At 50.4% G+C, this 25554-nt stretch overlaps 1 protein-coding gene across 4 annotated transcripts in view; it reads right to left on the bottom strand.

Moving 5' to 3' along the window:
- ALPL (alkaline phosphatase, liver/bone/kidney) overlaps positions 1 to 24973 on the bottom strand; it is a 68820-nt gene extending 43847 nt beyond the window's left edge. For 2 of the 4 annotated variants that reach the window (XM_025354245.1, XM_025354262.1), the window contains exon 1: positions 24814 to 24973. The gene's annotated coding sequence lies outside the window, so the exon portion shown is untranslated. The remainder of the gene's footprint in view (positions 1 to 24813) is intronic. The other 2 variants (XM_025354239.1, XM_025354253.1) reach the window with 1 other exon arrangement.
- Between the last annotated feature and the right edge of the window lie 581 nt (positions 24974 to 25554).

The following is a 25554-nucleotide window of genomic DNA, read 5'->3' as shown; positions in this document are numbered from 1 at the left end:
CCCAGAGCCCCTTTGGCTCTCTATCCCAGGTCATAAGAGCCCCAGATTGTCCAACCCACCTTTGTTCTGCCTCCTCAATTAACTTCTGGCTTATCACTAAACCCACATTTGCATGACACTACAAATGGCCAAAGGTGGAGAGTCAGAATATACATGTAAGGTCCAGGTGTGGTGGCTGACACGCGTAATCCCAGCACTTTGGGAGGCCAAGGCAGGAGGACTGCTTCAGTCCAGGATTTCAATACCAGTCTGGGAAACATGGCGAAATCCTGTCTCTACAAAAATTAGCCAGGCATGGTGGCACGCACCTGTAGGCCCAGCCACTCAGGAGGCTGAGACTGGAGGATTGCTTGAGCCCAGGAGGTCTAGGTTGCAGTAATCCGAGATTGCACCACTGCACTCCAGCCTGGGAGACTTCTCACTGTGCTTTCCCATCTGCCTGCATTTGGTAATCTCCCAAGTCCCAGTCTAATCTTCTTTTTTTTTTTTTTTTTTTTTTGAGACAAGAGTTTCACTCTTGTCACCCAGGCTGGAGTGAAATGGAACAATCTTGGCTTACTGCAAACTCCACCTCTAAGGTTCAAGCGATTCTCCTGCCTCAGCCTCCCGAGTAGCTGGGATTACAGGTGCCCACCACCATGCCTAGCTAATTTTTTATTATTAGTAGAGATGGGGGTTTCACCATGTTGGCCAGGCTGATCTCAAACTCCTGACCTCAGGTGATCCACCCACCTCAGCCTCCCGAAGTGCTGGGATTACAGGCGTGAGCCACCGCGCCCAGCCCCAGTCTAATCTTCTGAATAGTGTGGCATGGTGGAAAGACCTTAGTCTTGTGGGAGGAGCTTCAGGTTCCTTGTCCATAAAACAAGGGTTAGTCATCCTCACCTTGCAGGGTTGTTTTACAGATGAAATGCAGTGGAGAGCATCTGTTAAAAGTTAAAATTCAACAGAGTGTATTTGGAAAGCAAAGCCTGGCAGATAATCATCAAGAATCTACCAAATTGAAAGGAGATGTCTGTATAGTGGTGAAACAACTGTCACCAGCAGAATGACAGCTGCATTCACTGTGCTCCTATACTCTGAGGTAGGTACTCTTAGTATCATTTACATTTTATGAAGACAGAAAAGGCACAGAGAGGTTAAGTAACTTGCCTGAGGTCACACAGCAGACCAGCAGCAAAGCTGGGACACTGAGCCCAAATTATCCAACTCCAAACTACAAGCTCTTAACCCTTATGTAAGGGTAAGTAAACGGCTTTCCGTGTTGAAAGAACTGCTCCGTAACACACAGCATTAAGTGCTGACCCAGGAGGGGCTGGTGGGCAGCCTCACACCAAAGCCTGTGCTCCCCACCACGGTATCCCAACATAGCTGAAAGGGACTCTAGGAATACTCTAACCCAACACCTTCATCTTTTTCCCCAAGAGAAGCCTGAGGTCCATAGAGGTAGCGTGACCTGCCCAAAGTCACACAGCCAATTAGTTGAAGACTCAGGGCAGGCACCCTGGTGTCCTGAGTCCAGAACCCCATGCTATCACTGAGTGTCACTTGATGATGAGACATGGTCAGGGAAGGAGTCTTGAGGACATGCTGTAAGTGTTTCGGGAGAAGTGGAGGGAAGGAAGTCTAAGCTGCTGGAACAGCCCATGCTGAGGTCCAGAGGCTGTGAACGTCTTTCCTGGAGAACAATGAGCTGTAAGGTGCATGCAGAGGTTTGGGGCTGAGAATGAGGCTGGTTTCTCATATTGAATATTTGCTTTCAGTTCTTTTATTTTTAATACTCTCTCACTCTACTTTATGTTGCTAATGTTTTCCCTTATTTCTCTTGTATGTTTCTAATGTTTATTTAAAAATCTTGGTCTTGGCCGGGTGCAGTGGCTCAGGCCTGTAATCCTCCAGCACTTTGGGAGGCCGAGATGGGTGGATCACAAGGTCAGGAGATCAAGACCATCCCGGCTAACATGGTGAAACCCCATCTCTACTAAAAATACAAAAAAATTAGCCAGGCGTGGTGGCGGGCACCTGTAGTCCCAGCTACTCGGGAGGCTGAGGCAGGAGAATGGCGTGAACCCAGGAGGCGGAGCTTGTAGTGAGCCGAGATCTGCGCCACTGCACTCCAGCCCGGGCGACAGAGCAAAGACTCCGTCTCAAAAAAAAAAAAAAAAAAAAAAAATCTTGGTCTTGGGCTGGGCGCAGTGGCTCACGCCTGTAATCCCAGCACTTTAGGAGGCTGAGGCGGGCGGATCACATGAGGTCAGGAGTTTGAGATCAGTCTGGCCAACATGGTGAAACCTCATCTGTACAAAAATACAAAAATTAGCCGGGCATGATAGCAGGTGCCTGTAATCCCAGCTACTCGGGAGGCTCAGGTGGGAGAATCATTTGAACCTGGGAGGCGGAGGTTGCAGCGAGCTGAGATCACACCACTGCACTCTAGCCTGGGTGACAAAGCAAGACTCCATTTCAAAAAATAAAAAATTTAAAAAAAAATCTTGGTCTTTTTATTCTAATACCACTGACTCCAGGGTGTCTCTAATCAGTTTATGGTTTTACTTTTGAATTCATTGTGCTCTGGCTGGTGGTGGGGCAGGGGATCAGGGAATCCACATGCTCCTTGCCCCAACAGAGAGAGAAGACATACGGCTCCTGGATCCTCCTTCTCAACATCAATCCCAAGTAACGACAGAGCAAAACACCACTAAACCTAGGCAACAACAGGGAAAAGGTCTCCTGGGGAGATGGAAGAGAGTTTAACCTGGCATGTGTAGGGTGGTGGGGAGGGGTTGCTGCAGCCAGGAGAAAAGGCAGGGCATGGTCTTTAGGGTGGAGAGAATAAAACAGAAAAGAAAACAGGGTTTGAGTTCTCCTCCTGCCTCTTTGTTCCAAGCCCAGGCCCCCATACACACACCCACTGTCCTGGAACAACTAAGGTCAGAGCTGGGTGCGGGGTTGGAGTTCAGCCCCGCAGCCACCCTCTGGACCTGCCTCTTGGCGAAGCCCACATCTGCTACCCTCGGCTTCAGTCTCCGGCTTCAGTCTCCAGCTTCAGCTCCGGGCTTGTTGAAACTCAGTCCTCCTCTCTGCTGACTCCGTGCACTCCCAGAATCCTCCTCCCTTTCCCAGAGCCCCTTTGGCTCTCTATCCCAGGTCATATGAGCCCCAGATTGTCCAACCCACCTTTGTTCTGCCTCCTCAATTAACTTCTGGCTTATCACTAAGCCCACATTTGCATGAAACCCGCAAAAAGTATCTTGCATAAAGCAGCCCAGGCGGATGGCACAAGTGTCTGCTGAGATAAAGTCAAAGCATGGGCTGGGCCATAATCCCAGCACTTTGGGAGCCCAAGGCAGGAGAATCGCTTGAGCCCAGGACCTTGAGATAGCCTGGGCAACAAAGCGTGACCCAGTCTCTCACAAAAAAATCAAAACATTGGCCGGGTGCCGTGGCTCACACCTGTAATCCCAGCACTTTGGGAGACCAAGGCAGGTGGATCACTTAAGGCCAGGAATTCGAGACCAGCCTGGCCAACGTGGTAAAACCCCATCTCTACTAAAAATACAAAAATTAGCTCGGTGTGGTGGTGGGTGTCTGTAATCCCAGCTACTTGGGAGGCTGAGGCACGAGAATCGCTTGAACCTGAGAGACAGAGGTTGCAGTAAGCCAAGATTGCACCACTGCACTCCAGCCTAGGTGACAGAGCAAGACTCTGTCTCCAAAAATAAATAAATAAATAATCTGGATGTGGTGGTGCAGGCCTGTGGTCCCAGCTACTTAGGAGACTGAGGCGGGAGGATTGCTTGAACCCAGGATGTCGAGGCTCCAGCGAGTCATGTTCGTGCCACTGCTCTCCAGCCTGAGTGACAGAGTGAGACGGTGTCTCAAAAAAAAAAAAAAAAAAAAAAAATCAAAGCATGCCAGCAAACAACGTGGAACTGCAGGAATTGGGAGGGGACCGACAGTCACTACTGGGGGACTCTACAGTCACTCCACCACCCCTTCCTTTCCAGACTCTGAGTCTGAAGAATTCTGACCTAGGCATGCAGCCCCTTCCCCTCACTGTTTCTCCCTGGGGTCTGAAAGAGAGGCCCAATCCTGTGGAGTGAGTCACTGGGGAGAGAGAATGGTGATGTCAAACCTAGTAAGAAACCAAGTGGTTCTGATGTCCAGGGGTTCCCGCCCTGGCAAAGAGCACAATGACTTCAAAAGAAACCCAAACTGCTTAGAGATACCGCTGGAACCAGTCATATTAGATAAGATTGACTGAGACTTTACAATAAGCAAAAATGGTAATTGCCTAGGTTTAGTGATGTTTTGCTTTTCAGTATTTGGGACTGATTTGAGAGGAAGGATTCAGGAGCCATACATCTTCCCTCACTGCTAGTTTTAAGGGCAAGAAGTGCATGCCCACCGAATCCCACCCCAACCCACCACCAGCCACAGCACAATGAATTCTAAAGAAAAACCACTAATAGGACCAGGTGCGGTGGCTCACACCTGTAATCCCAGCACTCTGGGAGGCCAAGGTGGGTGAATTACTTGAGCTCAAGAGTTTCAGACCAGCCTGGGCAATACAATGAAACTCCTTACAAAAAATACAAAAAAAAAAAAAAAAAAAAATAGCTGGCCATGGTGGTGCACACCTATCGTCCCACCTACTCAGGAGGCTGAAGTGGGAGGACCACTTGAGCTCAGGAGGTCAAGGCTGCAGTGAACAGAGATCACGCCACTGCACTCCAGCCCGGGCAAGAGAGGAGACCCTGTCTCAAAAAAAAGAAACAAAACAAAACAAAAAATCTCCATAAACTGTGAGAAACATGCGAAAGAAATGAGCAAAGATGTTAGCAAAACAGAAAGAGGAACTGTTTAAAGATCCCAGAGGAAACACTCTATGTGAAAAAACAGTTGAAATAACAAACACATAAGTGGAATAAATTACAAAGTAGATCTAGCTGCCGAACAATGGAGGAGAGAGCTAAGTTATTAGTTTGAGGACGCTTCCAGGAGGAAGCAGGGAAGGATTAAGAAACAGAAAATTGGCCAGGCTTGGTGACTCATGACTGGAATTCCAACACTTTGGAAGACCCAGCCAACATGGCAAGACCTCATCTCTACAAAAAAAAATTCTTTTTTAATTAGCCAAGTGTGGTGTGCACCTGTGATCCCTGCTATTTGGGAGGCTGGGGTGGGAGGATTGCTTAAGGCCAGGGGTTTGAGACTGAAGTGAACCATTTTCGTGCCACTGCACTCCAGCCTGGGTGACAAAGTAAGACCCTGTCTCCGAAAAAAAAGAAAAGAAACAGAACATTGAAAGAAAAGTTAAAAGAACATTAACCTCAATCTTACTGCATTAATTTGAGATTAACCATAAACTGAATTGTAAGTCAGAATCACAAAGCTTCTAGAAGAAAATATAAAAGGATATCTTCATGACTTTGGGGTAGGCAAAGAATACTGACTCCATAATATATATATATTTTTTTACGATAGAGTCTCACTCTTGTCACCTAGGCTGGAGTGCAGTGGTGTGATCTCAGCTCACCGAAACCTCCACCTCCTGGGTTCAAGCAATTCTCTGCCTCAGCCTCCCGAGTAGCTGGGATTACAGGTGCCCGCCACCACACTCAGCTAATTTTTGTACTTTTAGGTATAGACGGGGTTTCGCCATGTTGGCCAGGTTAGTCTCAAACTCCTGACCTCAGGTGATCCGCCCGCCTCGGCCTCCCAAAGTGCTGGGATCACAGGCATGAGCCACTGCACCCGGCCCTGACCCCATAATATTTTCATGACTTTGGGGTAGGCAAAGAATACTAACTCCATTAAAGAAAAAAAGGTAAATTGGACTTCATCAAAATTGAAAACCTCTTGTTATCAAAAGATACTATTAAGAAACTGAATAGGCTGGGCACAGTGGCTCACGCCTGTAATCCCAGCACTTTGGGAGGCCGAGGCAGTTGGATCACGAGGTCAGGAGATCGAGACCATCCTGGCTAACATGGTGAAAACCCGTCTCTACTAAAAATACAAAAAACTAGCTGGGTGTTGTGGCAGGTGCCTGTAGTCCCAGCTACTCGGGAGGCCGAGGCAGGAGAATGGCATGAACCCGGGAGGTAGAGCTTGCAGTGAGCCGAGATCGTGACACTGTACTCCAGCCTGGGCAACAGAGCGAGACTCCGTCTCAAAAAAAAAAAAAAAAAAAGAAACTGCATAGGTCAGGCATGTAATCTCATGCCCGAATAGGTCATTCCTGTAATCTCAGCACCTTGGGAGGCCATGGCAGGAGGATCGCTTAAGCCCAGGAGTGCGAGACCAGCCTGGGCAACATAAGGAAACCCCGTCTCCACAAAAAATACAAAAATTACTTGGATGTGGTGGCGTGCATCCGCAGTCCCAGCTACTTAGGGGGCTGAGGCGGGAGGATCACTTTATTTGGGGAGGTTGAGGTTGCATTGACCAGTGATCGCGCCACTGCACTCCAGCCTGGGCGACACAGTGAGACTGTCTCAGAAAAAAAAAAAAGACAATGAAAACATCCTAAAGGTTTGCAGAAAAACAGAACACTTACAAATGGAATAAATGTCGAATTGACCAAAGTACAGAAGGAAAAAAAGATTGAGCTGGGAATTTTCTATCCAGCTAAACAGCCCATTCAAATGTTAAAGGCTGGCCGGGCGTGGTGGCTCATGCCTATAATCCTAGCACTTTGGGAGGCCGAGGTAGGCAGATCACTTCAGGCCAGGAGTTTGAGACCAGCCTAGTCAACAAGGTAAAACCTTGTCCCTACTAAAAATACAAAAATTAGCCAGGTGCGGTGGCGGGCGCCTGTAATCCCAGCTATTGAGGAAGCTGAGGCAGGAGAATCGCCCCTCGCCCCTTCCAAAAAAAGAATTCAATAATTTTAAAGGGATGATTTAATTAGTATAAACAAATTCCACAGATTGTATTCAAGATATCTGAAGACTCAGCAAATAATTTAGTAAAGTTTAGTTCTTCAAAACAAATTCAAGTTCAAAGAAAAGAACAAGAAGGGCCGGGTGCGGTGGTTCACACCTGTAATCCCAGCACTTTGGGTGGCTGAGGAGGGCAGATCACCTGAGGTCGGGAGTTCAAGACCAGCCTGACCCACACGAAGAAACCTCATCTCTACCAAAAATACAAAATTTGCTGGGCATGGTGGCGCACACCTGTAGTCCCAGCTACTCGGGAGGCTGAGGCAGGAGAATCGCTTGAACCCAGGAGGCGGAAGTTGTGGTGAGCTGAGATCGCACCATTGCACTACAGCCTGGGCAAAAAGAGTGAAACTCCATCTCAAAAAAGGAGAGGGGAGGAGAGGGGAGGGGAGGGGAAGGGAGGGGAGGGAAGGGGAGGGGGAAGGGGAGGAGAGGGGGAAGGGGAGGAGAGGGGGAAGGGGAGGGGAGGGGAGGGGAGGGGAGGGGAGGGAAGGGCAAAGAACAAGAAGAACATAGATCTATAACTCAGAATTAGACAATTTTTTTAAAATCCAGACAATTTTCATATGACATCATGGGGGCTGAGGGCAGCGTGTCAGTGAAGGGTATGGAAACTTAAGAGAGGCAGGGGAGCAAGGCACGTAAGAAAATGCTAATCTTGTCTTTGTAGGGAAAACCCACAGATAATTTTTTAAAGTGATAAAACAGAAAAAGCAGAACAAATTGAAATAAAAATGTAGGATGGTAGAAACGAAATACATAAACACACTTTCTTTTCAGGAACATGCAAACATTTAAAAAATTTATCACCTACCAGGCCAAAAAGTAAGTCTCACAGTTCAAATAGTAAGTTTTCACATAGACCACATCCTGTGACCATCAATTCAGTGAGAAGCTAAGTGTTTCAAAGTATAAATCATTACCCATACACTTAGAAATGAAAAAAAAATCCTAAAAATTTCAAGGATCAAAGAAAAGTCATAGCCGAAATTTAAAATTACTTAGAACTGAATGATTAAAAACACCACATATCAAAAATCATATAATGCAGCAAAAAAGGTTAAAAATTAATAAACTAGGCTAGGTGCGGTAGCTCACACCTGTAATCCCAGCACTTTGGGAGGCTGAGGCAGGCGGATCACCTGAGGTCAGGAGCTCGAGACCAGCATGGCCAACATGGCGAAACCCCATCTCTACTAAAAATACAAAAATTTGCCAGGTGTGGTGGCGCACGCTTGTAATCCCAGCTACTGGGGAGGCTGAGGCAGGAGAATAGCTTGAATCCAGGAGGCGGAGGTTGCAGTGAGCCAAATGGAGCTGTGGCACTCCAGCCTAGGAGACAGAGACTTCATCTCAAAAAAATAAATAAATGAATCCCGCTGTCTCCAGAAATCCTTTGTGGCCGTTCTGCCCAAGACTTAGCTAGTTGGCCGCTGATGCTTTCCCTCAATCTCTATCTACTACCTGGGGCTCTATGGGGGTCTGCTTACAAGACCATTTCTGCACACATTCTTTTTGTTTGTTTGTTTGTTTGTTTGAGACGGAGTTTTGCTCTTGTTGCCCAGGCTGGAGTGCAATGGCGCCATCACAGCTCACTGCAACCTCCACCTCCTGGGTTCAAGCTATTCTCCTGCCTCAGCCTCCTGCACCCATCTTTCCCCTTCCTGACTGGCTTCCTCCTCTCTCCACCCTGACAGGTGCCAAGAAAGCAGCACCCAGGTGAGCCGACAAGAGAGGCCACTCCATCAGGAATTTCCTGAGCAGGGGCAGCTTTTTCTTCCCCTCCTCAGCTTTCTCCAGGTAGACGGGACAAAGCTCAAGACAAGCGCTGCCTCCGTCACAGGAAGAGTCTGGGGCCTGGCCCAGCCAAGTCTACGGGCCATGCGTTTTTCCTGTATTTTACCCTGGGTGGCTGGAGTGTGTGGCGGGATGAGGAGGTTGGCAGGCTTGCCTCAGTGCCCCAACTGGGGGCCTTGCCCAGCTCAGCTGCGCTCGGCCAGAGGCCAGCTGGGGAACACTTGATTATTCAAATCATGTGGCTACCCAAGAGGAAAGCGTCCGTTTCCTCTAAGAGGGGGAAGTGGGGCAGGCAGGCCAGCCCAGGGATTTGGGTGTTGAAGGAGGAAATTTCAGAACAAAGTTCTCACACAAACCAGCACTCTGAGATTCACTGCCCCAGGAAGACTCTGGAAGCCTCAGATAGAAACTCAGGAGGGTCAGGCTCGAGGCCAGAGCCCTGGGCCAATCCCCCACCGAGGTTTCTGAGTTAGTAGAGGCCTCAACCAGGCTAATTGCTCTGGCCTCCCCCTGACCCTGGTCCTGGAGACACCAGGACTGCCCTGCCGTGCCCCTTCGCCTGTCCTTCCCTTCCCCCAGGAATCGCACAGGGGATAGATAAACTCCACACTCCTAAGCTCAGGGAGCCGGAGCCTCAGTGCCTCCCGGTGAGTGTCACGCAGTCTGTTCCTGCTATTTTCTCAACTCCTGCCTTGCTCCCCCTCCCTAGATCTGGCTCCAAAAGAACCAGCAGGTTCGAGAAGAGTGTACCCATCTAACGTGCAGAGAATTATCTAGTCCTCATTAAGTGACACCAGACTCTGGAGCCAGGCTGCCCAGGCTCCAATTCTGGATTAACCCATGTATGAGCTATAGGACCTTGGGTGATTCCTTCCCTTCCTTTGTGCTTCTATTCATTTTTTTTCTTATTTTATTTTTAGAGATGGGATCTTGCTGTGTTGCCCAGGCTGGAGTGTGGTGGCTGTTCACAGGTGCAATCATATCTCACTGCACCTTTGAACTCCTTGGCTCAAGCAATCCTCCTGCCTCAGTCTCCCAAGTAGCTAGGATACAGGCATGTACCACCACTCCCAGCCTGTGCTTCCCTTCTTTACCTGTAAAACCAGAGATCTGGGCCGGGCGCAGTGGCTCACGCCTGTAATCCCAGAACTCTGGAAGGCTGAGGCAGGTGGATCACGAGGAGTTCGAGACCAGCCTGAGCAACATGGTAAAACCCCATGTCTACTAAAAATACAAAAATTAGCCGGGCATGGTGGTGCGCACCTGTAATCCCAGCTACTCAGGAGGCTGAGGCAGGAGAATAGCTTGAACCCAGGAGGTGGAGGTTGCAGTAAGCTGAGATCACGCCACTGCACTCTAGCCTGGGCGACAGAGCAAGACTTCGTCTCAAAAAAAATAAATAAATAAAAAATAAAAAAAGCAGAGATTTGAGTATCTACCCTTTGGGCAGGTTAGATTCAGGAAATGACAGCTCTTGCTATTAATAGTGAACCAATTCAGGTTTCATAAGGAGCCAGGCCTGGATCTCTGGACCAGATAACCCCAAGGCAGACATATCCTCTCTCACCAGAGCCAAGCCCTGGGTCCAAATTCCAGCTCCACAATCCACCAGCTCCATGAGCCTGGGTAACTTGCTAACCTCCCTGAGCCTCTTTCTGTCCCGGAGCTGTTGCAGGCCTCCCCACATTGGAGGGTGGTCTGGAGGGTGGTCGTCCCTGTTGCTGCTGGTCCTGGGCAGTACCTGGGGATCAGGCGGCTGACACATGCCGGGCTGCCCCAGGCAGGGGTGAGGCAACAGATCAGTTTCCTTTCCTGAATACCTGTCTGGGCCCAGCCTCAGGGTGTGACATAGGGGAGGCCTCTGAGGAGATGGGGAGACTCCCCTCCGCCCCACGGATCATCCAGCACCAGCACGCACCCTGGCATGGGCCTGCTGCCAGCGGCCAGGAACTACCCAGCAGGAAGCTTCACGAGTCTTTACAGAAGGAGGCAGGACAGCAAGAGGCCACAACCTAAGTGCAGTGCAGGCATTCACACCCCGGATCTATCATTTACTAGCCATTCACTGGACAAATGAGCTTATTCCCTGTTTTTTTTTTTTTTTTTTTTTTTTGAGATGAAATTTTGCTCGTCACCCAGGCTGGAGTGCAATGCCATGATCTCGGCTCACTGCAATCTGCGCCTCCCGGGTTCAAGCGATTCTCCTGCCTCAGCCTCCCGAGTACCTTGGATTACAGGCCCCTGCCACCACACCTGGCTAATTTTTTGTATTTTTAGTAAAGACGGGGTTTCATCATGTTGGCCATGCCGGTCTCGAACTCCTGACCTCAGGTGATCCACCCACCTTGGCCTTCCCAAAGTGCTGGGATTACAGGCAAGAGCCACTGCGCCCGGCCCAAGTGAGCTTATTTCTGAGCCTGGTTCCTCATCTGTGAGTGGGGACAATGACAATAGTATCTACCTCCTAGGGCTGACATGAGGATTAAATGATTAATGCATCTGACATGCTTGAACAGTGTCTGCCACTCAGTTAATATGAGCTGTTACTGTTACAATGATTTATGACCGTTGTCATTTCTTCTCTAAAGGCACCCCCCCCCCCGCCCACCAGTTTCCTCCAGCAGACTCGGGGCTCCCTCCTGCCAGCTTCTGCACAGACCATGATTGGTGCCTGTCCCACAGATGGTGATCATAAGACCTACTGTGTGCCCGACACTGGATGAGGCATTTTATAGTCAGGGACAACATGACTGCTAGACTCACCTACTACTGTTACAGTTTGTTCTGACCCTAGGATCTGGGGCGTGAGGTCTGTGTTACGGGAGGAAGCTGGTAGGGGAGGTGGCTCCCATGTTATGTTATTTGGAACACACATGTCCTGGGAGATATTAAAATATTTGCATGTGACAGCAACTAGGTGACCTAGGAGACATGAACTTAATCTCTCTGAGCCTCAGGTGCAAGGATAAATCAATAAATACGTGTGAGCCGCTTAGAATACAGCCTGGTTCATGGTATAGTTAAACATATATCGACATATGTATTGGTTACTCCTCTGAGCACCTCTCACGGAGTCAACACATGAGGAAACTGAGGTACAGAGGTCACGCAAGGTCATATAACTCTTAGTCCCTATAAAATGTTACTCACTGCGTGTATTCATTCATTCAACAAATATGTAGTAAGTGCCTATCATGCACCAGTAAGCATGGTACATGCAGATTCAGAAAATTTACAGCTATGACTATTATTATTATTAAAGAAATTAAGGCTGTTTGGGATTGAGAGTACATCTGTGAACAAAGTGGACAAAGAGGTTGGCCAGAGGTATGACACTGGGCACCTCTTGAGTATGACTAAAGGCCTGAACTGCCAACAGGAAAACTGGACCCAGAGACACTGGCTTGTCCTGCTGCCAATCACTAACCATTTATGAGCTGGAGTCATCGGTGGAAGGACACCAGTGAAGGTCTGGGGAGGGTGGCCAGGCTTCGCCTGGAGTGCCTCAGGGGTCACACCCAGTGGGGGATCCCTCCCAGGCTTCCCCATGGTAACCAAGCCAGGCCAGTTGTGGAAACCCTTGCCAGGTGGGGCAGCCTTTCATGAACTCAAAAGTCATTAAATGGGCCGGGCATGGTGGCTCACACCTGTAATCCCAGCACTTTGGGAGGTCAAGGTGGGTGGATCACCTGAGGTCAGGAGTTCGAGACCAGCCTGGCCAACATGATGAAACCCCGACTCTCCTAAAAATACAAAAATTAGACAGGCATGGTGGCGCATGCCTGTAATCCCAGCTGCTCAGGAGGCCAAGGCAGGAGAATCGTCTGAACCTGGAAGGCGCAGGTTGCAGTAAGCCGAGATCACACCGTTGTACTACAGCCTGAGTGACAGAGCAGATTCCGTCTTAAAAAAAAAAAAAAAGTCATTAAATGCTTGCTGAAAGCAGGCATCTTATTAGGCATGGGAATTCACGAGTGACTCAGATGGGGGCTCCTGCCCTCCAGGAACTGAGACTCAGAGCCAGACGCAATGCGGATGATCAGATTACAAAGGGTTCAAGATATCCAACCAAGCTCAAGAAAAACAGCCGTGATGCCAACTGGCAACACAAGCAGGCAGAGGTCGCTGCAGGGGAGGGGATGGCAGGTACAAAGGCAAAGATGAGAGAGGCTGGGGACACAGCTGGGGAAAAACCTTCAGCCTGGGATCCTGACCTGAGTTTGAGGCCTGGTTTTACCATCAGTTTGACCTCAGGCAAGTTGCTTGCCTTCCCGAGCCTCAGTCTCCCACTTTGCAAAATGATGGTAATACTTTATTGGGTTGCTTTGATGGTTCGGTGAGTTCATTAATAAAAAATGGCTTGGCCAGGCACAGTGGCTCAAGCCTGTAATCCCAGCACTTTGGGAGGCCGAGACGGGCGGATCACGAGGTCAGGAGATCGAGACCATCCTGGCTAACACGGTGAAACCCCGTCTCTACTAAAAAAATACAAAAAACTAGCCGGGCGAGGTGGCAGGCGCCTGTAGTCCCAGCTACTCGGGAGGCTGAGGCAGGAGAATGGCGTGAACCCGGGAGGTGGAGCTTGCAGTGAGCTGAGATCTGGCCACTGTACTCCATCCTGGGCGACAGAGCGAGACTCCATCTCAAAAAAAAAAAAAAAAAAAAGGCTTTAGGCCAGGCACCATAGCTCAGGCCTGTCATCCCAGTACTTCAAAGGCCGAGGTGGGCGGATCACAAGGTCAGGAGATCGAGAACATCCTGGCTAACATGGTGAAACCCCGTGTCTACTAAAAGTACAAAAAATTAGCCGGGCATGGTGGCACATGCCTGTAGTCCCAGCTACTCCGGAGGCTGAGGCAGGAGAATCACCTGAACCCGGGAGGTGGAGGTTGCAGTGAGCCAAGATCACGCCATCCTGCACTCCATCCTGGGAGACAGAACAAGGACTCCGTCTCAAAAAAAAAAAGAAAAAAAGAAAAAAAAGAAACGGCTTTAAAAACTGAAAAATATGCCAGGCCCAGTGGCTCACCGCCTATTAATCCCAGTGTTTTGGGAAGCTGAGGGAGGACTGCCTGAGTCCAGGAGTTCAAGACCAGCCTCATCAACGTAAGCAAGACCTCATCTCACAAAATAAAAAATAAAAAAAATTAGCTGGGCCCAGTGGCACAAGACTGCAGTTCCAGCTACTTGGGAGGCTGAGGCAGGGGGATCACTTGAGCCCAGGAAGTCAAGGTTGCAGTGAACTGTGATTGTGCCTGAACTCCAGCCTGGGTGACAGAGAAAGACCTTGTCTCAAAAAACAAACAAAAAATCAAAACCCTGAAAAATAGAGTAAGTGCCTGGAAACTGAGGTTGGGAGTGTTAAAGTGACTTGTCCAAGGTCAATGGCTGATTAAAACAGGATAGGGTGTATCTGGGTGGGATGCGGGGGACAGGAACAACCCCTGCCTCTGCTGAGCCAACACTCCTGCGTTCCCAGCACTGACCTCATGTTTCCCTAGGCAATTTGTTCAGGAAGGCCTAGGGAACAGGTGGGATACCTAATTCCTTGGTGCAGGGTTTACCATTTATTCGCTATGTGATCCTGGGCCCACCACCCTCCCTCCCTGAGCTTCAATCTTCCTTTTGTTTTCTTGAAATGCAGTCTCGCTCTGTCACCCAGGTTGGAGTGCAGTGGCGGGATCTCAGCTAGTTTTTGTATTCTTAGTAGAGACAGGGTTTCACCATGTCGGCCAGGCTGTTCTTGATCTCCTGACCTTAAGTGATCTGCCTGCCTTGGCCTCCCAAAGTGCTGGAATTACAGGTGTGAGCCCTTGCGCCCGGACTCTGAGCCTCAATTTTCTATCTTGCAAAAATAGAGATGCCCTTTGCTGTGCTGCCCATGTGTAAACGTGGAAGGCTCTGCCAATGGGAAAGCGCTTTCCACAGGCAGAGGCGTATTGTACTCATGAATGAGAAATGATCATGGTAAGCCAAGAGAACGATGCAGAGCCCGCAGGCCCCACACTGAACCTGCGGTGAAGGAAAGCAGGAGGAACTAAGCTAGACAGCCCCAGGTGTGGGGTAGGAACGTTTTATGAGGCACACAGCTGTGCCCATGTTCAGTCCCAAGGGAGAGGCGGGTTTCTGGGCCTCATCACTGTCTAGGCTTAAAGTAAGAGTGACAAGAGAGAGGCCAGTTTCAGCCTTTGTGAGCAAAGAGCTTTGGCGAGGCAGGGGTCTCCCTCAGCAAGGCTGGGCTGCACTACAGCCCCTTTCCCCGTGTCCCATTGGATCTGAGCTGTGTAGCATTTGTTGCATTACGAAGAAAAAGACCTGTGCAGGAAATAAGGCAGAGGACAGGCTCTCTAGTCCGATGCACCTTGATCTGTGGCAAAACCAAGCCGGGTCTTTCAGCTTCAGTGTGTTAGCATCCCAACACCTGGGATGGAGTTTGTGGGCGGGTCGGTTTCCCACACTGTAAGGGCCCAGGTGCTCTCACTGCCACAGTGAAGCCAGGTTCTAGCCCAAGTCTGGCAGAGCAGTCGGGCAGCAGTTTTCGGGGGAGAATAATGGGGTGGGATGGGGGACTTCAGTGGCCTATTACGGAGCCCTCTCCCCAGACCAAATTCATAGCTGAGTTTGGGGATGGTACAGTTAAAATTTAAAATAATTGTCCAAATGCTGTATTTGGGTATTAATGTTTACATGGTAATCTGACAACAGTTTATAAAGTGATGTTCTGGATACCATAAAAAAAAAAAAGAGCTCAGTTTCAGGTCCTCCTGGAAAGAGTTAGGCTTACCCCTCCCCATCTTTGTAATAATAGCCATAGTAGCGATAAGAGTTACTTATTCGGGGCCGGGCGTGGTGGCTCAAGCCTGTAATCCCAGCACTTTGGGAGGCCGAGATGGGCGGATCACGAGGTCACAAGATCGAGACCATCCTAGCTAACATGGTGAAACCCCGTCTCTACTAAAAAAATACAAAAAACTAGCCGGGCGAGGTGGCGGGCGCCTGTAGTCCCAGCTACTCCGGAGGCTGAGGCAGGAGAATGGCGTGAACCCGGGAGGCGGAGCTTGCAGTGAGCTGAGATCCGGCCACTGCACTCCAGCCTGGGCGATAGAGCAAGACTCTGTCTCAAAAAAAAAAAAAAAAAGAGTTACTTATTCAGGGTTCGACAGATGTGAATTCAAATCGTAGCTCCGACACTTACCAGCTGGGCAAACCCAAGCAAATTACTCTTTGAGTCATTTTCCTCACCTGAAAAATGGGCTGGTACAAGGATGAAATGTGTAAATGTAAACAAAGCATTTCGCAGAGTGGCTTGGTGCGTAACAAGTGGTCCGTCAGTGTCAAGAACTCATAGTACTACTATGGATATTATTACAAAGGGTGGAGGGGGCAGGCCTAACTCTTTCCAGGAGGATCTGAAACCGGCCTCTTTCTTGTCACTCTTACTTTAAGCCTAGGCAGCGATCAGGCCCAGAAACCTGCCCATCCCTTGGGACTGAACATGCACACAGCTGTGTGCCTCATAAAAGGTTTCTACCCCACACCTGGGGCAGGCCCTGGTACAGTCTAGCTTCGTTCCTCCAAAGACAAGGAAAAGAAGACCAAGGAGCACCATGACATTGAACTGGGTGCCACCTAGGCCTATCCCTTCCTTACCCCCACCCACACCATGACCAAATATAATATGTTTCTGGGATGTCCTTTTATCTTTTGTGCCAACTCTATATTAGTTGCTAATGGCTGCCCGGAACACTGTACTTAGAAGGAACCTGGGAAGGAAAGTGAGCAGTGGTTGATAGTGATGTCTGATGTGGGTGCAGGGCAGGAGACACGCTGGCTATTCACCATCCACAAACCGGAAAATCCTAAGGCCTTGCCTCATTCAAATAAATCATGCGTGGTGGGCAGGGTAGCCAGAAGCTAAGGGAGGGAAAGGGACTTGTCGAAGGTCACACAGTTTGAAATGGCAGGGCTGGGATTCAAACCCAGTCCCCTCTGGGTTTCTCAAGATGCTTCCTTGTAGGCTTGTCGTCTCCTATAAGGGGGTGAACAGGCTAAAATCCACTGTCTGGGAGAACAAACGCTGCTGCCCCACCACGTGTGTCTATGTTCTGTCTCCTCCCCCGGGACCTCCCACTCCCATGTCATTTGCAAACACTCACTGAAAAACAAATGTGTACCACAAGGTGCCCTGAGAGTTGTCTCCAAACATGCAAATTTGAATCCAGATGCCAATCTGATTGGGCAACCCTGGATTTGAGTCTCACCTGCACTTTCCAAACTTTGAGAACGTTACTCAACTTCTCTGAGCTTCTGTTTCCTTGTTTGCAGAATTACGAGCTCAATACAATAAGGTCATTCAAAGTGATTAGCTCACTTTCCGACACAGCGTAAGCCCTTAAATGTTCATTACAGACTGTCCCCAACTTATACTTAAGATTTTTTTGCTTTATGATGATGCAAAAGCTATAGTGTTCAGTGGAAACCACACCTCGAGTACCCAGCCAGCCATTCTGTTTTTCACATTCAGTACAGTATAGCCAAGAAATTGACATGAGATAGTCAACACTTTATTATGAAATAGGCCTCATGTAAGATGATTTGCCTAACTACAGGCTAATGTAACTGTTCTGAGCACATTTAGGGTAAGCTAGGCTAAGCTACCATGTTTGACAGGTTAGGTGTTATATCCATTTTCCACTTACGATATTTTTCAACTTACAATTCCAGGACAAAAATATTTGGTAAATCAAGGAGCATCTGCATACGGATTAGGTCAAGGGGAAAAACAAAAAACAGCATTTTCACACACAGAAAAATCACGTAGGTGATTGAGGGCTTGGACAAGCTGTTGAGAGGAACCCTGTTTATCTCTGATATCCTGATATGCTAACGGACCTAGAATATGAATTCCATATTGGATGGTTTTAAGATAAATACAGAACTGACTCTTCTAGGATGATGGGTTATGTCATTCACATCGTGGAGAAAGCAGCAGCCCTGGCTGGCTGGATGGATAATGGTAGGGAACAAACATGTCTATTTCTCACTTCCCAGCTGGGGGAGTTTGTGTTTCAGTTTCCTCGTCTGTAATGTGGGGATAATAGCACCTGCCACTCAGCGCTGCTGTAGGACCAAATGAGTAATTACAGGCAAGGCACTGAGCACCATGCCTAGTACGTACATGTCAGGCTCATAGTCTATGGACTTTTAGTTAGCAATGGCATAGCAGGGACCAGCGGAATGAGGCAGAGAAAGAAGCGCAGCTATAGAAGGGCTTAGAAGGAGTGGAGGAGGGGAAATGGGCCTCAGATGAGACACTTTCTAACCAGAATCGTGGCAGATGGGTCAGTTAGTAACTCCTACATGCTGAGAGAGAGGTAAGTCAAGGTGGAGACAGGTGGAGGGGGAAGAGATCCTCCGAAAGGCCAGGCTGGCCGGATGCAGTGGCTCACACCTGAAATCCCAGCACTTTGGAAGGATGAGGCAGGAGGATCACTTGAGCCCAGGAGTTCGAAACCAGCCTGGACGACATTGCAAGATCTCATCTCTACAAGTAATAAAAAAAATTAGCCAGGCGTGGTGGCGAATGCCTGTGGTCCCAGCTACTTGGGACGTTGGGGTGGGAGGATCACTTGAGTCCAGGTAGTCAAGGCTGCACTGTAAGTGATCTGTGATCGTGCCACTGCACTCCAGCCTGGACGACAGAGCCACTAGACCCTGTCTCAAACAACAGCAACAACAAAATAAAATAAATAAATACAAGCCTGAGACACTCAGTGGCAGCCAGCAAGAGGCCTGAAAACCTCAGCCTGAGAGCTAAGTGGGTTCTCACCCTGTGGCTTTACTGACCTAGTAAAGGTGCACTAGAGAAGACAAGAGGTTGACCCAACAAAAGGTCACTGGGGTTGGGCGTGGTGGCCCATGCTTGTAATCCCAGCACTTTGGGAGGCCAAAGTGGGTGGATCACCTGAGGTCAGGAGTTCGAGACCAGCCTGGCCAACATGGTGAAACCACGTCTCTGCTAAAAATACAAAAATTAGCTGGGTGTGGTTGCATGTGCCTGTAATCCCAGCTACATAGGAGGCTGAGGTAGGAGAATCTCTGGAACCCAGGAGGCAGAGGCTGTAGTGAGCCAAGATCGCGCCACTACACTCCAGCCTGGGGAATAGAGCGAGACTCAGTCTAAAAAAAGAGTCACCTGGTAGATCTTTGTAAAGGGTGCACTTATGGGCCAGGCACAATGGCTCCTGCCTATAATCTCAGCACTTTGGGAGGGCAAGGTGGGTAGACTTCTTGAACCCAGGTTGAACAACATAGCAGGGCCCCATCTCTGCAAAAATAAAATAAAGTTTGCGCTTCTGGTTTTTCCAGTAAAAGCAATTTGCTTTGGCCACCTAAAAATTTTTTTAAAGAACATAAAATATTTGCTGAGCTCCACCCAGCAGCTTGCAGACCTGGCCAGGTAAAGTTCATGCACCTGAATGACAAACTGAGCTCTGGAAGGATGAAGAAGCATCTCTGAAACAAGCTGGAGCGGAGGAGGAAGGGGTGGCCCAGAAAGTCTGGAGGGTCAGGGCCTCACTGCAGGGTCTCCAAGGCCTTATGCCCAGAAATGACCTTCCGGCCTGTCCTCTCCTCCCTTCCCTGGGTCAAAGCAGAGAGGCACAGAGACGTAGGGGAGGAGTAATCCTAAGATGTCTGCCTTCTGAGCCTCGGTCTCCTTCACTGCAAAATGCCGGAGGGTAGGGGGTAGGTGAGCATCAAAGGTAATGTGTGAAAGTGCCTGGTACCCAACGGTGCTCACAAAATGCCACTTCCCACACAGGGCACGTTTCTGAACTCGTCTGCAGGTGTAAGGACCAGAGGACGTGAGGTTACGATCAGCAATCAACAATCAATCAGGCTCCCTTGTCCATCTCATAACCCCTGGAGCAGCTGATTCGTGGAGACCTAGAATCTCACATACAGCAGCTGCCTCCAGAGCCCCCACATGTAACCATCAGGCTTCACAGCCTCCTGTGCTACCCTCTGGTTCAGATATGGCAATTCTGAGATACTTGCTGCAGCCACCATGGTACCTGCCTGTCATCACCAGGCCCTGGCTCCCGGCAAAGTGGGTAGAACAGAGAGCTGTGGGTTCACAGTGCAAGATCGTGTTTCCTGTCTGAGAAGTGGGTATGCACCGATGCACAGGGCTACCAGGGAGCACAGGGTGAGGTGACACACCAATGCACAGGGCTCTTGGGGAGCAAGGGGTAAGGTGGAAGATGTCAAGGGAGTCTCTCTCCTGCAGGGGCTGTGCAATCTTTAGAAGGAAGTACCCAGGGATGCCTGTCCCCAGCTAGACTCTGAGCTCAGCTCGCTGAGCCTTGATAGGCAGATGCTCTATCGCTCCGAAACCTCCAGAGCCCTCAGACTCTTCCTGAGGACCACTGAAGCAGGAAGAAAGCTCCTTCACCTAGCTGACATGTTTTGTAGATGTTGCCAGGCTACGGAAGAGGGGCTGGTGTCCTGGTGTCCATAGTCTCACCCTGAGCCCCCTGAGGGCTGGCCCAAGCCCCACCCAATCATTCAAGTGCAATTTGAGCCCCTCTTACATGGCCTCACCGCATCTAGCCCAGAAACCACAAGCTCAGAAGGTAGGCAGGTAATGTCAGGGAGGCAGGTGGGCTGGTGTGAGGCAGTGGGGCATGGTGGAGACTGTGGTAAAGTGGATGGAGCAGCTGGCTAATCAGTTCCAGCCACTGTGGCCAGGCAGGGACAAAGCCCCATATGGCCACATCTTCTGATCTTTCAAGAGAAGCCAGAAACCCTTATTTTTATATAAAAAGAAATTGCCTGGTTTAACAACACCAGCAACTAAATTAAAGTTGTTTAATCACTGCAGAAGTCAACAATCCCCCACCCCCTGCAGCCTTGGGAAGGCAGTTTGTGACGGACCTCCCATAACCCAGCACACAGTAGACTATAAATATGTGGGGACCAGTTGAACACATTAGACCCATTCCAAGTCTTAGCGAAGTCTCATCTCTCCACTCCTACTCCTCAGATATCTTGGTTTACAGATGAAGAATCTGAGACTCAGGGAGGGGAAGTGACTTGCCCAAGATCACAGAGGTAGTTCAAGGACTTCAACTCGGCTCTCCTGAGCTTAACATCTTTTCCCACCAACCCAAGTGATCTGCATCCTCCCTTAAACAATGTTTTTCAAAAAGCATTCTATGCTAAGAATATACTGTAGAAATGAAACACACCAAATACAGGAGAAGTGGTTGCCTTTGGAAAGATCATGTAGTTTAGAGTCAGGAGACTGAACTCCCACTCCACTCTGCCCTAAGCAACTGTGTGACCCTGGGCAAGCCTCTTCTCCTCCCTGGGCCTCAGTCTCCCTGGTGTGCAAAGAGCTCAGTTGACCCAGTCAGCTTCTAAAGGCCTACCAGCTGAAATTCTGGGCATCTATGAGGTCTCTTCTCTGGCCAGTACTCTGTGGCCTCGGATGAATATAAAATAGTAATAATAATAATAATAGAGAGGGCGAGTCCACACCAGCCAGGAAAGAACACTACAATTTTTTGTGAAACCTGACTCCTGGTTACTGGAATTCAGAAAGAACCATGGTAATACTTGAGCAGCTTAACCACCATCCTACAATTAAACAAAAGCACATCTGGTTTAACTTCGTCCTCATCTCCTCCCTAACCCCCTACTCTCATCTCAAATTTTACCCCTAAATTTGAGAAGTCAAATTCAATGCAAACAATTGATTTCATGCCACAGTGAGGCTGAGAATTTAAGCATGGAAAACTTTAAGCACAGAGTTTTTCTGGGAGCAATTAACGAAGTGTTGGCAGGGGACTGGGGGCTGGTACAAGGAGGCAGAAAAATATGGAGACTATGTTCTTCAGACACTGAGCATCCTATCTTGATGTTGGGGGCCTCCTCTGAGCTCAGAGAGGTAAAGTGATTTGCCTCAGGTCACACAGCTGGCGATTGGAATCCAAGACACCAGCCCCCAAACCAGTGTTTTCCCTGCTGTGTAGGCTTTTGTAACCTAAACGTGGACTTCCCTCAGGCCCTCAGGATCACCTGGTAGGGATAAAGGTAACTGCTTTTGAAATTGCTCCACAGGAAATATGAATGTCTTAATAACATCAATGCTGGTTCAGCCCAAAGTTGGAAAACCATTTATGATCTTGCGACCCTGCAAAGTATATTATAATGTTAACCCATACTGCAGATGAGAAAACTGAGGCTCTGAAAGAGAAGGTGACTTGTCCAGGGTCGCATGGCAGTGCTGGGAATGAACCTCCAGTCTACTGCCCCTAACTGCCCTCTGAAAGTGAGGACATCTCCAGAAGAAAAAAAAACAAACCTAACATACCACAAAGCCCAGCTCCAGCCTGCCAATGACGACGACATGCTGCTGGGAAGCCAAGTCAGCATTCCTGTGGCCACATGGAGATTTCTGAGTGCTGGTTCTCAGCCCAGCTTGCTCACTCTCCCAGCAATGTTCTCTCGGAGCTCTGGGTTTTGTATTAAAAAGCCAAGTCACACTGATTTCAAGGTGAGAACTCGGGCTCTGCTACCGGATCCTACTCCCTGGATTAAAAGGCCTCATTCCCAGAGATGGGTACAGCATGGAGATCGCTAGATTTGGAATTCTAGATACACAGGACCAGCTCCCCAGGTAGCATCTGTGTGCCTCTGGGCAACTCACTTCCCCTTTCCAAGATCATATCCAGCTTGCAGGGAATGTTGGGTATGTAAGTCATGGGACAGAACAGGGCTGAGTTTGGTCCTGAGCTGGGACATCGTGAGGAACAAGAACAGGCAGAGGGCAGGAAGCACTGCAGAGATGATGGCTCCAGGGCTGATCTCATCATGGAGCTCTGCGCTCCCAGCCCAGGCTGTGTTTAGGATGGTGACAGAAGGTGGCATCTGAGTGTGAGCAAGGAGGGCACCATGCCATCCCACATGTGCAGCCTGACAGGATGGGAAGAGCCTGGGCAGAAGTGGGTGACAGGTTCAGAGGCAGGGATATAACCCAACATCCGGTCTCTGCATTGCATTTTCTGCTGAGAAGAGAGCTGGGGATAGCCAGGATTTTCTTAAGCACAGGTACCAGCTTAAACCCTTCGCAAGCATTCATCATATCTAGACCTCACCGCTGGTAGGCATTATTGATCTCCACAGCTTATGGGAGGAGGCCGAGGAACAGAGAGGGAACAGAACTGAACCCAGGTCCCACAGCGAGGTTGCCTTTGCTAAAATGAGGGCGATGACAGGTGATTGCATCTTAATCTCCTTCCTTGCGAATAGCTTGATTTCAAGTCTACGCCGTAAATTTTGATAGTTTCAAAACCTGAAAGAATTTTGTTATGCAAACATCCAATCCAGAAGAGAGCTTTTGTCTGATTTACTGCGGCATTCCCGGCACCTAGAACAGAGCTTAGCACATGGCAGATGCTTAGGTATTTGCTGAATGAAGATAGCATCTTGTTCTGGTCTCAGTTCAGTTTTATTCCTCACAATAGTCCCCAGAGAGGAACACACCCCTTTTTACAAATGGGCTCAGGGACACAGACCCGGATCATCACTCAGCCTAGTCTTCACCAGTTGGGATGGTGAGAAGCTGTGTCCAGGGGCCTCTTCTGAGGGAATTCACAGGCGTTCAGTTCAAGAAAGAAAAAGGTGACAGAGGAACAAGATGCATGGGGCCAGGCAGTAGGATGGCTGGGGCCGGACAGGGTGGGGACACCCACAGGTGGGGAGGACTAAAGAGTTGGAAAGGGAAAGACTGGAGAGTGGAGGAAGAGTGGGCTAAGCCCAGGAGGAGCCCCAAGACAAAACCCAGGCTCAGCCCCATATCTCTTAGGCAGCACAGTGGGAGTAGGAGGCTAGGGTTGCAGAGTTTGGAGTCTGGATTCAAACAATGGTCCCACCACTTACCTAAATTGTCTAAGCCTCAGTTTCCCCATTTGTAAAATGAAATTATGTACGTGAGATGTCAGAGCAGGTCCCTCTACGAACGGTAGGCCTTCAAAAAATAGTTGCAGTTATCTACACTGAGACTGGAACCCAACCCCTGCCTCCCTGGGCAGCTGGGCCCACCTGAGCGGTCTCTGATTGTTCCCAGGGCCCAGAGCCCTTCCTGGCCTGAGAATCGCCCCCTCTTTTGATCTCAATGATTTTCACCCTCCACCCAGAGGCCTTTATAAAGGCCCCGCCTTCAACCCCATTGTGTGTCGAAAAAGAATCATAAGGCACAATGGGGAGTGGGGGAGGCTTACCTCGGCCTCCTGCCTTTCTGCTGTGACCTGCGTTTAACCCTTTCTTACCAAGACTGGGCAGGGAAACAGCCCCGGGCGGCCCACCTCGCACAGCCCAAAGAGGGCGGCAGGCTCCTTCAGTTTCGCGGGCTCCAGAGCTTTGCCCCACAGCTGCGGTGCCCACAGTGGGTGCCCACTCTCAGACGCCCACGCGGGTGTCCTCTGTCTCCTCCCCCCCATGGTGTCCTGTCTCCTCCCCCCATGCCCCCCCCGTTCCAAGCGCCTCCCTCCCTCTCCTCCTCCCAAACCAAACTGCTTTAGACCCCACCGGGTCAGGTGGGACGCCTGGGAGGGCGCCAGGCACGAGGCCTGGGGGTTGGCAGTCCAAGTCTCTAGAGCTACAGCCAAGGAGGCACCAGGAGGGGCTCAGTCACGGGGCACCAAGGGCAGGTGCCCAGACAGAGGGCAGGGTCCCAGACAGCGGCTCGGGAGGTAGGAGACCCTGGGACTGCAGGACGGTCCCGAGCGCGGTCCCCTGAGTTCGCCGGCTCTGCGGGCGCCACGTCCAATCTCCTGTCCCGCCCAGAGCGCGCGCCGGGAGCTTGGGATGCGCGGGACGACAGGGGCAGGACCAATTGCCGGGCGTCCCGAATGGGCTGCTGTGGGCGGCGTGGCGCTGGAGACCCCGGCCCTCCCATTAAAGTTCAGCACGGGGCCAGCTGAGGATGCAGAAGGGGCCGAGCATACACCACATCCGCGGGGGCCCTGGGGAGCCGGGGCGCGGGGCAGCATCGAGTCCTTACCTGCGCAGAGCACTGACGAGGGTCCGTCCAGGCACAAGCGCGTGGAAGCGCAGAGCCGGGATCGCGAGCGCGGAGTGGCGGGAGCGCAACGCGGCCCGGGCCACCTCCCCCGCCGCCTTATAAAGGCGGCCGCGGGGCCCGAGCGAGGCCCGGGCAGCCCGCCCCCTCCCCCAACCCCTCCCCAGCCCGGCCCCGCCCCCGGCCCGAGCCCCGCGCCCGGCTGGCGGGTCGTGCCACGAGGCCAGGGCGCCCCCTGCCGGGAGCGGAGCTAGGAACTGGCTGGGGTGGCGCGGCCCTGGCGTCCCTCGCTCGCCCCGCGCTCTCGGGCTCTCTGCCTCCGGGCTGCCCCAACGCGGCCCTTCCTCTCAGCGAGCCTGGGCCCTGACCCGCTCCCTGCGTGCGACTCCTGTTTTGTCTTTACCGTCGGCATCTTTCTTCTGCGTCTCTTGGTGGGAGTCTTTGTCTCTACCCGTCTTTGTCTGCCTTCCTCTCTGGCGTCTGTCTCTGTCTGTCAACATATCTGGCTTTCTCTGGGTCTCTGTCTTTATCCGTCTCTGCCCACGTGTCCTGTCTCTCTGTCTCTGTCCACGTGCACCTCTGACTCTCCACCTCCACCCCCGCTTCCCTGCCCGTGGGCTGCCTCCCTGGCTACCGCAAGAAGAAGCAGAAGGGGACCTCGGAGGGGTGGCATCTGGAGGGAAACCACCCCCTAGACATGGGGCCTTCCCTCTTTCTCTCTGT

The sequence above is a fragment of the Theropithecus gelada genome, chromosome 1, assembly GCF_003255815.1.
Source record: "Theropithecus gelada isolate Dixy chromosome 1, Tgel_1.0, whole genome shotgun sequence".
NCBI lineage: Eukaryota > Metazoa > Chordata > Mammalia > Primates > Cercopithecidae > Theropithecus > Theropithecus gelada.
This window is presented reverse-complemented; position numbering and strand designations above follow the sequence as displayed.